Raw genomic sequence first — 13,039 nt, 5'->3', positions numbered from 1 at the left:
CTTTCCCTTGCATCTAAACATCTCAAAAGAATTGTTTATACTTATTATCTCCAATTCAGTTCTTTCCATTTTCTCTTCAACTCCATCTAATCAGGATTTTACTCCCATTGCATCACTGAAATTGATCTTTTTAAAAAAAATTAATTAATTTGTTTATTTTTGGCTGCATTGGGTCTTCGTTGTTGTGCACGGGCTTCCTCTAGTTGCGGCGAGCGGGGGCTACTCTTCATTGCAGCGCCCGGGTTTCTCATTGCGGTGGCTTCTCTTGTTGTGGAGCTTGGGCTCTAGGCACGTGGGCTTCAGTAGTTGTGGTACACGGGCTCAGTTGCTCTGAAGCATGTGGGATCTTCCCGGACCAGGGCTCAAACCCGTGTCCCCTGCATTGGCAAGCAGATTCTTAACCACTGGACCACCAGGGAAGTCCCTGAAATTGGTCTTGCGAAGGACACTGTCACCTCTTTTTGTGCTAAATACAGTGATCGATTCTTGGCCCTTAATTGACCTCTCAGTGACTACTCCCTCCTCATTGGTAAGCTGTCTTCTCCCTTCCAAGACACCGCACTCCCTCCCTCCAAGGAGCTCATCCAGTCTTAGAGCTTTGGATTCCCTCTCTGTGCCAACAACTCCACATTTACATCTCCAGCATAGTTCTCTCTTCTGAGCACCAAACTGCATTTCTAACTGCTTACTTGTTTTTCCCATTAGACCTCTAATAGATACCTCAAAATTGAGTTCAAAACCAAACTGATTTCCCCCAGAAACCTGTGCAACCCACACAGATTTCCCACTCTTAGTAAATGGCAAGTCCACCTTTCCACTTGCTTGGGCTAAAAGCCTTGGAATCATCCTTGACTCTTCTCTCAGAACCTACGTCAAAACTTTAATAAATCCTATTGGATCTACCTTCCAAACACATACCCTCCAATGCTATACCTGGGTTCCATCCACTGTCATCTCTCCCCTGGGCTAACTCAGGAGCCACTTCACTAGTCTATGTGCTTCCATTTCACGCTTTTGTCCCATCCCTCCCTTACAGTGTATTCTCAACAGCAGACAAAGTAATCCTTTTAACATGTAGGTCCATTCATCTCATTCCTTTGTCCAAGCCCTGTGATAGCTCCCCATTTTACTCAGGCTAAAGCCCAAATCCTTACATTGGTTTACCTGATCTGCATCCCCTAAGCACAACCATATCTAAAATTGAAACTCCCTTCCTACTCCCATTCCTCTTACCTTGCTTTATTATTTTCCTCTGAGCACTCATCATTTACTTATTTTATATATATATACAGTTTAATATCTATCTCTCCCTGCTAGAAAATAAGCCCTTTTTTAAATAAGAAACTTTTTTATTTTAAAATTTTTATTTGGCTGTGCTGCACAGCATGCAGGATCTTAGTTTCCCGACAAGGGATCGAACTGGTGCCCCCTGCAGTGGAAGCTTGGAGTCCTAACCACTGGACCGCCAGGGAAGTCCCTAGAATATATGCCCTTTAAAGACAGGAAATTTTATCTATCTTGCTCATTAATGTATCCCAGGTATTTAGAATAGTGTCTGACACATAGTAGGCACTCAATAATTACATTTTAATAATTGAATGGATTTATTACAAATTTTTAATCAATACAAATAAGGAAATTTTTTCCTAGGAGGAGACTTTTTCGTATCATGCTGTTCTCTAAGTAGTTGTTAATTGAGGAAAGCATTCATATTCAGTCTCCAAGTCTTTTATTAAAACAATACCTAGGGCTTCCCTGGTGGCGCAGTGGTTGAGAGTCCGCCTGCCGATACAGGGGACACGGGTTCGTGCCCTGGGCCGGGAAGATCCCACATGCCGCGGAGCGGCTGGGCCCGTGAGCCATGGCCGCTGAGCCTGCGTGTCTGGAGCCCGTGCTCCGCAACGGGAGAGGCCACAACAGGAAGAGGCCCCCGGACCACCAAAAAAAAAAAAAAAAAAAAAAAACAGTACCTGGTAGTTTGTGTGGCAAAAGAAGAAACTTAGTAGAAAATATTACCTTTTTGTTAGTTCTCTAGCAAACAGGAAAACAAGCTGATCTGAGTTAACAAAACAATTGCAAAATAATAATTCCAAAGTCCTAAATTATATTCTTACTAAGGAAAATATTTAAGCAAAGTAACACAGTAGTGAAAAGAGTAAGTTAGAGAAGATTAAACATTCACTTCCTCGTAACGTATTACTTTAAAACTGTCATGTTGTGTACTAAAGTGGCTATGTCATCTAGTCTGTCTAAAAGAAAAGGTTTAAATGAAATAAAAGAACATAGATGTGACATAGAATAGCAAGTGGGGACCTTAATTACAGTTTTGGCAGTTGAAAGTTGAAATGACACAGAAATCCTAAGAAAAAGCACTGTGAAAAGGAATCAGGCTAGACTTTAAAACAAAACAAAACAGAGCTGGCTCCCAGAGCGAACTGATTTATACGGTCGTTTGAAAAGAGGAAGGAAGAGTGATTGCCGTTTCCAAATGGTGAGATGAATGTTTAAAAATCCACACGGAACCCATGCCACCGCCCCCATTTGGGATGTCTCCTTAGAGCTTTGTCTGTGGGAAGGGAAGATGAGCACAGCCGGAAACCTGACCTGTCAAGATGAGGCTGAGCAGGGCTTGGGCTGGAGAGAGGAATGTGAACACAGGAAGAGAAAAGCCAGCCTGGAGGGTTTTCTTACTCAAGGATGAAATGCTAGCATTCTGGGTTTGAAAGATTATTATGTCTAATTACTATCTGAAACTTTATCTGATAGCTCTTTAAAACAGTGTGGCCCGTGGGAGTTCCCTGGTGGCCCAGTGGTTAGGACTCCCAGCTTTCACTGCCAAGGGACCGGGTTCAATCCCTGGTTGGGGAACTAAGATCCCACAAGCCGCACAGCACTGCCAAAAAAAACCCCCAGAACAAAACACCAAAAAACAAAACAAACAAACAAAAAAGCAGTGTGGCCTGGAGATGACCTGAACATAAAGTTGAGGGTGGAGAGTAGTCATGGAACTAAAAGTCTGCTTTGTCCTAGGGTGAGCGGCTCCCTGGCATAGGCAGTGGGGACACAGAGGAGGAGGTAACCATCCTGGCTCCTGTTTCTGATCACTCTCCCAGCCCAGGCAGGACACCGGAGCCAAAGGGCAGCTAAGTCTCAATCTAAATTTGAGTTCCTGAGACCAGGTGACCAGGGGCCTCCCATTCCCTGACATCCCCTGGAAGTTCAGCTCCAGCGTGCTAATGAATACTTCCTCTTGCCACTTCCCTCCCTGATTTTTGCCTCACCTCCTAAAATCTCTACTCTTTTCTCTCTTTCTCACTCAGTAAGAGTTCTGTGAGTAACCATGTTCGTCCCCCTTCTCTTTTTGTGATACCTGGGTGACAACCTGGGCACCCACGGCCTGCAGATGTGTTTTAACTGCAGAGTGTTTTCTAAAAATCTTTTTCAATTAGCTGCCAATACTTAATAATCAGGAAATGTCACATAAATATCCAGATTTCCAGCACTTTTAACAACCAGAACATCTGGCAAACCTTGAGTAATTCCTGCACAGCAAGCTCGTGCTGGGGCTGAGCCGCTGCTGCCCCCTTTCAGCTGCTTCTCACTCTGCAGTTCACAAGCACCCAGGCGACTCCTGATGGTCTGGAGGGGGCGGGGGTAGGGGTGCCTGCTGCCCTTTATTATTTTGTGCGTGTTGTTTTATCTGTAACAGGGAACGTTCTCTGTACCACGTCTTAACGTTTCCTCCAAAAGTGCTTCACGTTCCCTATACATGACCTACCTTTAAACTACCTATCTGGCTCCTCTAGTCTCTTGAGGCTGTGATCCATAGTTTACATTATCTGGCTATACGCCCAGGGTTTCAACAAGGAAACCTCAAAACAGAATTCAAGAATGAGGCAGTGGCACGCCTTAAGCCCCAAACAATCCAAGACAGTATATAATCATCCGGTGGCTAGACTGAGGACACACTTCCAACCAGGGCTCTGATATTCATACCTTATAAATCACTATAAAGAATTTTCACAGGAAACGTGGTTCTCAAGCAATTCTGTGAGGTATGGATCACTGTCTCCCTTTGTACAAATGCAAAAACCGAGACACAGAAAAGTAAACGGATTTTCCCATAACCACACAGCTCATAAACGCTGGACGCAGGAACCCAGCCCAGATTTTTGAGGCCAAGTTCAGTGCTCTTTATAGCTACTGCATCGTAGCTGCTGCACATTGACCTTGAAAGTCAGTGTGCTGTGATTCTGAGAAATCTTTAGAATGCTCTTTACCATCAACTCAATAACATGTTTCAATGCCTCACAGCTCAGGTAGTGAGGAGAAATCTTGGAATCATCTTTGACCCACACCCCTCCAGCTCCCATATCTATCCAGGTAAATGGTCCTGTCTATTTCACTTTTAAAATAACTATTCTACCCAAATGTTTCTCTCCATTCCCTCTGCATAAACCCCAACCCAAATCCATTGACTCATTCTTGAATTAATGTAATGGTGTCCAGCCGAGGCCCTTACCCAGCATGCTCTTCTCCCCCCCAAACCCCAATCTATATTTACAAGCAAAGTAGATGGCTTTGTGATACAGCTTTCTGGTGCCATTGCTTGCCTCAGAAACTTACAGTGGTTTCCTATGCATTAGCTATAAACCACTGGGTCTGATGTTCAAGGTCCATCCTATGGCAGCTGTGATATTGTTTCCAGTGTCTACTGTTCTCCTCTGTGGGAGATTTATACTTTCCCAAACAGCAACCTCAGTCTTGGCCACATGACTTGCTTTGCCAATGAAATGTGAGTGAAAGTGACATGGACCATTTCTTTTTAAAGGAAGAGCTCTAAGAGCTGTTATGGCTTCTCACCACCTCTCTTTTCCCTCTTCATGGGGAATTTTTTTTTTTTTTAATTACTACTCTTACTTTATTTTATTTATTTATTTTGGCTGCATTTGGGTCTTTGTTGCTGCACACGGGCTTTCTCTAGTTGCGGCGAGCAGGTACTACTCTTTGTTGCAGTTGCGGGCTTCTCATCACGGTGTCTTCTCTTGTTGCATAGCACGGGCTCTAGGCACCTGGGCTTCAGTAGTTGTGGCTCGCGGGCTCTAGAGCTAGGCTTAGTAGTTGTGGAGCACGGGCTTAGTTGCTCCGTGACATGTGGGATCTTCCCAGAGCAGGGCTCAAACCCATGTTCCCTGCATTGGCAGGCAGTTTCTTTCTTTTTTTTTTTTTTAATAAATTTATTTATTTATTTATTTGGCTGTGTTGGGTCTTCGTTTCTGTGCGAGGGCTTTCTCTAGTTGTGGTGAGCGGGGGCCACTCTTCATCGCGGTGCGCGGGCCTCTCACTCGTGGCCTCTCTTGTTGCAGAGCACAGGCTCCAGACGCACAGGCTCAGTAGCTGTGGCTCACGGGCCCAGTTGCTCCGTGGCATGTGGGATCTTACCAGACCGGGGCTCGAACCCGTGTCCCCTGCATTGGCAGGCAGATTCTCAACCACTGCGCCACCAGGGAAGCCCAGCAGGCAGATTCTTAACCACTGTACCACCAGTCCCTTCCTGGGGAATATTAATATGCCAGATTAGAGCTGCTCCTTCAGCCTGGATCTTGGACTAAAGAAAATGTGGTACAGAGTTACAGCCAGCATGAGGGCTGAGCCTATGCTATGCAATAGGGCGACTTATAGGACGTCTCCTATAACTTATAGGACGACTCCTGTTCATATAACATGTTCACATAACACGATCAAGAAATCAACCTCTGCTGTTGTAGCCACTGAGAGTCTTAAGTTGTTTATCATAGGGTAGCCAGAGAAAGAATACGGTACAGCCTCCATAAGCAGTCTGTTTTCTTGACTCCACACACTGTGCTCCTTTCCCAGGGCTCTTACTGGGGTATCTGTTGTCCATAGCTTTTCTAGTCCTCACTGAATTAGAGCCACTTAACTTGAACCTATCATTTTCCTTGGTATCAACTTAGTCCCAAAAGATGTGCTTAAGATAGAGATTGCTGGCTCTGCCCAAGTCCTCTAGAGTAGGGCAACAGGAAATCAGAACCTTGTAGATATTCTGTTAGTGTGCACAATAGAATGATCATACAGTCTGACCCTTAATACCAAATGGTTGATGCACTAATCAAACAAAGCTCTTAAATGTCCAGCCATTCAAGATAACACATGAGGTTGCAAGCTTCAAGAATCCACAACTTCTTTCTTAGAGATATATAAATAAAGTGACCAACAATTTGCTCAAAGTTAGATGGTTTCTGTGATTTCTTGAACTCTAGTTGCTGCCTTGGTGGCTGTTTTTTGCACACTATGGTGCTCTTAATTTGGGTAGCAGCATTGTCAGTGGCTGCCCTGAAATATGACCCAGTTCCAGGATGAAATTACCAAAAGACTGATCCAAAGGTCCCCATCTCATGAAGAACTATTCTCTTCAGACCCATTTTTTGTTATTCTCACCACCTGCCAACCTTTCTTTTTTTTTAAAAATACATTTATTTATTTATCTATTTACTTATTTATTTTTGGCTGAGTTGCGTCTTTGTTGCTGCACGCAAGCTTTTTCTAGTTGCGGTGAGCGGGGGCTACTCTTTGTTGCAGTGCGCGGGCTTCTCGTTGCAGTGGCTTCTCTTGTTGCGGAGCATGGGCTCTAGGCGTGAGGCCTTCAATAGCTGTGGCTTGCAGGCTCGGTAGTTGTGGCACACGGGCTTAGTTGCCCTGCGGCATGTGGGATCTTCCTGGACCAGGGCTGGAACCCATGTTCCCTGCATCGGCAGGTGGATTCTTAACCACTGCGCCACCAGGGAAGCCCCTGCCAACCTTTCTTATTCACCCTTCTGAATCAGACCCAGTTACGCCTTCCTCATGAAGCCTCTCACTTTTCAGGATACCTGGCTAGATGTTGAGAAAGGGTCCAGGGAGACATAATATAGCAATGTGGTGCCAGGGGCCTGGTTAAACACTAAAGTAACTGTCTCATGAGTGCTCTAGCCACAGGCTGCACCAAGGAGGCAAGGGGATCTTCAGAAGTTTTCAGAAGCAAATTAGGATCAGAAGCCAGGGACACAGAATTGGGCATCAGAAAGCCAACAGTGGCATTAAGCTATAGACAGCAAGCAGAATCATTGGCCAGAAAAGGATAAAAGAAAGGTGAGAGCAAGTATGAAGTGGGGATTAGCAACTGAGACACCAGTTCTGCAAATCCTGGGTTTGAGGCAGAACCTCTCTTCGTGTGGATCCTAGAGGGTGTGGCAGGGTGAGGCAGTTCCTCCTTCAAGGATCTTCCATAACCACTTTGGTCCTCATAGAAAACCCTCTAATGCCAAGAAAAGGGTGAACACTAGCCACTGGGCCAAACCCTCCAGGTCTGCCCTGGCTTATGAGTGAGGGTTCTGAGGTCCTCCCAAGGAGGGCACCTGCTGGGTGTCAGTCTGAGCAAGGGCAGCCAGGAAGGAGGAGAGAAGTCACAGGCTAGGAGTTGGTGAGAGGGGATTGGGGTTGGATTTGCAGAGAATTCAAGGGCAAAAGCAGGAAGTAGGGTGGAGGCTGGGGAGATGAGAAAGGGGCTGGACTGTTCAGAAAATAAGCAAAGTAGAACAAGGTCTGAGTGCAAAGCGGGGTCAGGAACAACCCAGAAAAGGGATTCTGACAGCTATTTGACTTTTAAGCATTGGTTTGGGGTAATTCTCCTGGGCGGGGAGTAGAACTTGAATATCAAGCTCTGACACCCCCCTCCTACTGCTCTGAACCATTGACTGTAAGATGTAATCATAGATTGTTTCATGCTTCCCCTGCTGTTTCACGTGTGTTTCTCTGACTCTCCCAACCAGGATCTAGACTCTGTCTTCTGATTCTTCAGTCTCTCCCCTTGTCTTGCGCAACTGTTACTAACTTATGAATTAATGCCCACCATCAGTCCTTTTAATTCTGTGCTCTTCTTGCCATTGCCAAACATACATTCATTCAACAAGAATTTATTTTTATACATTATAAATAATAACAACATTTACTGAGTACTTATTAGCTGTGAGTCAAACATTGTGCTCATACACATACATCAGTGAAACATTTTCCGGATCCCTGAAGAGCTCACAGTCTGGTGGGGGAGAGACAGAAATATAAACAGAAAGATTTTACCCTGTCTAGTATATCAAGGGAGACTTCATAGTAGAGGTGATCATTTTGCTGGGTCCCAAAGGATGGATAAGAGTTCTCCTGGTAGACAAGGCAGGGAGACTTGCATGGGCACAGGGAACAGTATGAACACAGACACAGAGGTTGATTCTTCATCTCCACTCTATCCTGTAGCCACAGAACAAGGGATAAGGCCTCTTCTACACTTAAATTCAAGTCTTGAATAAGAACAAATACGCAATTTCTTTTTATACTATGCATGAAGTGAATACTGTGGCTTTGTTCTTTGATCTCACTAGCAAACATGCAAGTAAAGCCCTCAGCCGATTGCTTTTTTGATGGGGCTGTTGAGTTTTGAAAATTGCTCATCGAGAGTCTAAACACAAGATTCTTTGCCCTTTTCATTATGAGCACTAGACTTGAGTGGCAACTCAGAAGAGCTACTCTTCTCATCTTGTCTGCTTTTGATTAATTAACTGATGTTGTGTACAGCGTGAATAAATACTCCACATTCACTTTGACCACAAAAAAATTCTGTTTTGCAATAATAAATTTAAAAGTGATTCCTGTTATCTACAAATTTCTCCTTTATTTCTCAGCAACCTAAAAATATTTTCATTTAGCTCACGTGGTCCAACAGTACTTTATCCAGCTCTGAGTGAGCACTTTTATCTTCTGAGATATTAGGGAATGCTTGAAATAACATGGATTCTAAAGACTGGTACATTGTAACACTAACACAGTTCAGAGAGGGTGGACTATTTATCCAAAGAGGAAGTTTTTTTCTCTGCTGAAGTCAAGTATTTCCCTCTCTCATCCCCAAGCCTTCAACACACCAGTAGCAGTTATGGACTCAATTTACGTGCCTCTCACAGCATGTGGAAACTTCTGGCCAGGGAGCATTTACTGTGAGTCCACTAGGTAAAGCCATGGCTGAGCCCCAGTTAAGAATGCCAGTGCCGTGACTGGGAAGGTCATCAGTGGACTTCGGAACCACCGCATGGCTAGGTGTGAGCATCCAGGAGGTGGGAGCTGTCCTTTCATGCCTGGAAAGCTCTCCATGATACTTGAACTCGAAAGGCCAGGGAGCAAATGGCCATGCTCTGACTGCTTTGATCCTGCTGTGGGTAGTACTTTAATTTGTGAGTAAGTTGTAATCTTGCCCTGCAGAACAGCTGAGAACCTTTTTCTGGAATCAGCTTTGACCCTGATGGACTCTTGGGTTTAGGTGGATGGACAGCTAAGATGTGTATTGCCGTAGTATCTTATGCTCTGTGAGAACACTCGGGCTCTTTTTTTGTTTGTTTTTTTGTTGTTTTAGTTGTTGTTGGTGCTGGTGATGTGGAGTGTGTGTGTGTGTGTGTGTGTGTGTGTGTGTGTGTGTAACTAGTTCTACATGTTAATGAATAGATATCCAAAATCTCACTGTGTTTCCTATCCTTCGTCCTGCTGGCCCGTTAGAAGCACAGGGTCACACAGGCAAGAGGTGCTCAAAGCAGCTTGAGGCAGCAGGACTTCCATCCCTCAGGAACTCTGCCTTCCTTCCCCGAGCCTGCCCTCTGCAGCCCTGAGTTCTTTTCCTGAACCCCTCACCTAAATTTCCACCTTCTTTTAAGTTCACGATAAACCCTGTGTGGCATGTTTGTGATGTCGTGCAGAGGCCGCTGTCCAAAAATAAGCTCTTGTATTGAGGAGAGGAGAGGCTGGTTTCAAGAGGCATGCCAACCCGCCACGGTGTTCAGCAGCGCTTATTGGTTAATGTCTGCAAATTTTCTTTTTCGACAAAAAGCTAAATGGGGCTCATTAAGCTCCTCTTGGTGTAATTTTTTTAAAAAAGAAAGGACAGGTTAAAAATAGCCTACGAACAAGTCTTAGGGGCAATGAAAGCTTTGGTTCTTAGGAAGAACTGGTGATGAGGTCCAGGGAGGGTGTTCACACTTGAAATTCAAATTTCTGCAGCGGCTGTGGGACCCACACAGGAGGGGAAGGCTGGAGCTGAGTGAGAGAGGCCTCGGGGGCAGGGCACCGGTTCCAAGAATAGACTCACACTCAGATTCAACTCAATTTTGCTTTTTCAAGCACCTATTAACATACAAGCTACCAAATGGTAATAACAAAAGTTCCTGACTCATGCCTGCCTAGGAGGTCAGGATCCTGGTACAGTTTCAAGAGAGAGCTGGGACTGGAAAATCTGAAGGCCTGCCCCATTGTGAGGTACCGGCCCTGTGAAGGAGACAGCTGTCCTGACTCATCAAGGGCTGACAAGGCCTAGCCTTGCCTGCTGTGTGCTGAGAGAAAGAAATATAGCCGGAAGTGGGGTTTTCGTCACTGCCCCTCACTAATGAGCCCCGGTGCTGATAGCTAAGTGAGGAGGCTTCCAGGGGCAGCACATTCTATTCTGACACCTCCTTCCCCAGGTTCTACTGTTGGTGAAAGCAAAGGCAAGGAGAGCTTTGCAGATGAAAATTAGTCATCAGTGAGCACTCTGTAGCCCACGAGCTTTAACAAGGGCTTGTGTGTGCCGGCTTCTGGACCCAGCACTTGCAGGGTTGTGGATCCCTGGCCTTCTGAGCACCTGAGCCTGAGATGCTCTCTCCTGATCATGCCTCCCAGCTCTCGGCCGTGGTGCCCAACGCCTGGTTCCCCAGGACTGAGGACTTCTCTAGCCTGTACCAATTTCTTTTAATAATATTTTTTGATAGAAGTATAGTTGGTTTACAATGCTGTGCTAATTTCTGCTGTACAGCAAAGTGATTCAGTTACACACATATATATATTCTTTTTTAGATTCTTTTCCGTTATGGCTTATCACATCACAGGATTTTGAATATAGTTCCCTGTGCTGTACAGTAGGACCTGTCATTGACCTGTACCAACGTTAATATGGATTCATGAACACAAGAGGCTTTCCTGCTTCTCATTGCCTCCTGGACGGACAAGGAGGGAAAAGGGGGGATGGCAGAGAATGACTCATTCTGTAGGAGGGAGGGAAGAGCTCTAGCCTCTCTTAAGGTTAGGTCACTGCTAGTCCCCACTTTCAGCAGGCCACAGGCGAAACACATGGGGTTGACTTAGAAGATCTTGAAGGTGTTGTCCGGTGATGACTTCTGGGGCTTGAGCTCTGTGCCCTGTTGTCTCTGCTGGAGAACAATGAAAAGATGGCATTCAGAAGGTGCGTAAGGGGCTTCCCTGGTGGCGCAGTGGTTGAGAGTCCGCCTGCCGATGCAGGGGACACGGGTTCGTGCCCCGGTCTGGGAAGATCCCACATGCCGCGGAGTGGCTGGGCCCGTGAGCCATGGCTGCTGGATTCTTAAGTGGATTCTTAACCACTGCACCACCAGGGAAACCCAAGGCTTCTCTTAAATGATGTGGCAATTATAAGACTCAGAATCATTTGAACTCTGCTGAGAGTGGAATAGTGTCATTTCTCATTTCCTATTAAATCGTTAAACACACTGACATATAGATCACAAGATGGTTTCACTTTAAAAGTCACACTAGCAGGTTCAGGGTCTGTGTCTCACACATTTTTGTTTCCCAGTGTCTAGCAGAGTGCCTGTCACATCAAAGGCACTGATTACATATGTATCGAGTTGAACTGACTTGGATCCAGAGGGAAAATGAAGCTGGTGAAGTAACTAGGGGTTCACATCGCCCCTTGGCCATCCCCTGGGTGCCCCATTTGGCCCCAAAGGTCGTTGTTGCCATACTTCCCAGCCTATTGTGAATTAAGGGGCTTTTCTTTTTTCTTTTTTTGTTAAGTTTCTTCTATGTTTCTTTATCTTAGTCATTCTTCTCAGCTTATTCATTCATTTATTCTACAAGTAATCATTAAGTGCCTAGTATGTGTCAGGCTCTGTACTTGGTGCTGAGATATAATAATGAGCAAGAAAACCAAAGTTCCTCCCCTCACAAAGGCATCCAGCAAGTATTTAGTAGGTGAGGTTGGAATAAAGTCAGTAAGGAAATACAGAATGTCGTGTACATGAAACAGAAAGATGTGTGTCCCGTGTCCCATGCTCTGGTGGGAGAGCTGTGGGCTGCCCTGGGAGAGTGTGGCAGGAGTGCCTCACATTGACCCATGGGATCAGTTCACAAGGATCAGTGGGAACTGAGTCTTGAAGGGGAGTGAGTGCTACACAGGTAAGGGAAATAGTGGGAAGTTGTGTTTTCAGCAGAGAGAAGTGCTAGGAACCTGCTAACCCAATAGGGACCTAGTGGGTATGAAAGAGGGGAATAGAGCTTTTGCTCTTGAGAAACAAAATGTGTAGAAATGGGGCAACCTGGGAAAATGTTTAAAGTAATAGCAACAAATGGAAAATCACATCAGATGATGAATATATGAGTGTGAATTCATCCAGAAGAATGCAGTAAGAGGTATTGTGTCAAAGTGAAATTCACAGACTACCTGCATCAGGGTTACTTGGGATGCTAGTTAACTATGCAAGGACATTATCTCAGACCTCAGGAATCACAGTGTCTGAGGTAGGGGCCAGGTCTCTGCAAGTTCAGCAAGCACCGTGGTGCCTATTAAGGTTTGAGAATGACTGTGAAGCAGTATCTGCTGAGCACTTCCTAGGCCTCAACAAGCACCAACATTCAGGATCAGAGAGGAGTGGTCTAAGGCCCGGAGGAGATGGCCACACAGACCCTGGGGCATGAAGGCATGGTGGTCTCAGAGGTGGATAAAGAAAAGGGAGGATGTTTCCAGTAGATGAGGTTGGAATAAAGTCACTAGGGAGTCTAAAAAGATGTGTGTGTGGGACAGCAAATACACTGTACTGGCTGGAATGGAAGGGCAAGATTGTAGAATAACAAAGATTTAGCTAAACAATTTCTAAGGAATTCTGCAAATGAAAGACATTTAATTAGACAATAGGATAGTATTATTAAATGGTCTTCAGCA

The sequence above is a fragment of the Lipotes vexillifer genome, unplaced genomic scaffold (assembly GCF_000442215.2).
Source record: "Lipotes vexillifer unplaced genomic scaffold, Lipotes_vexillifer_v1.1 scaffold490, whole genome shotgun sequence".
Taxonomy (NCBI): Eukaryota; Metazoa; Chordata; class Mammalia; order Artiodactyla; family Lipotidae; genus Lipotes; species Lipotes vexillifer.
This window is presented reverse-complemented; position numbering follows the sequence as displayed.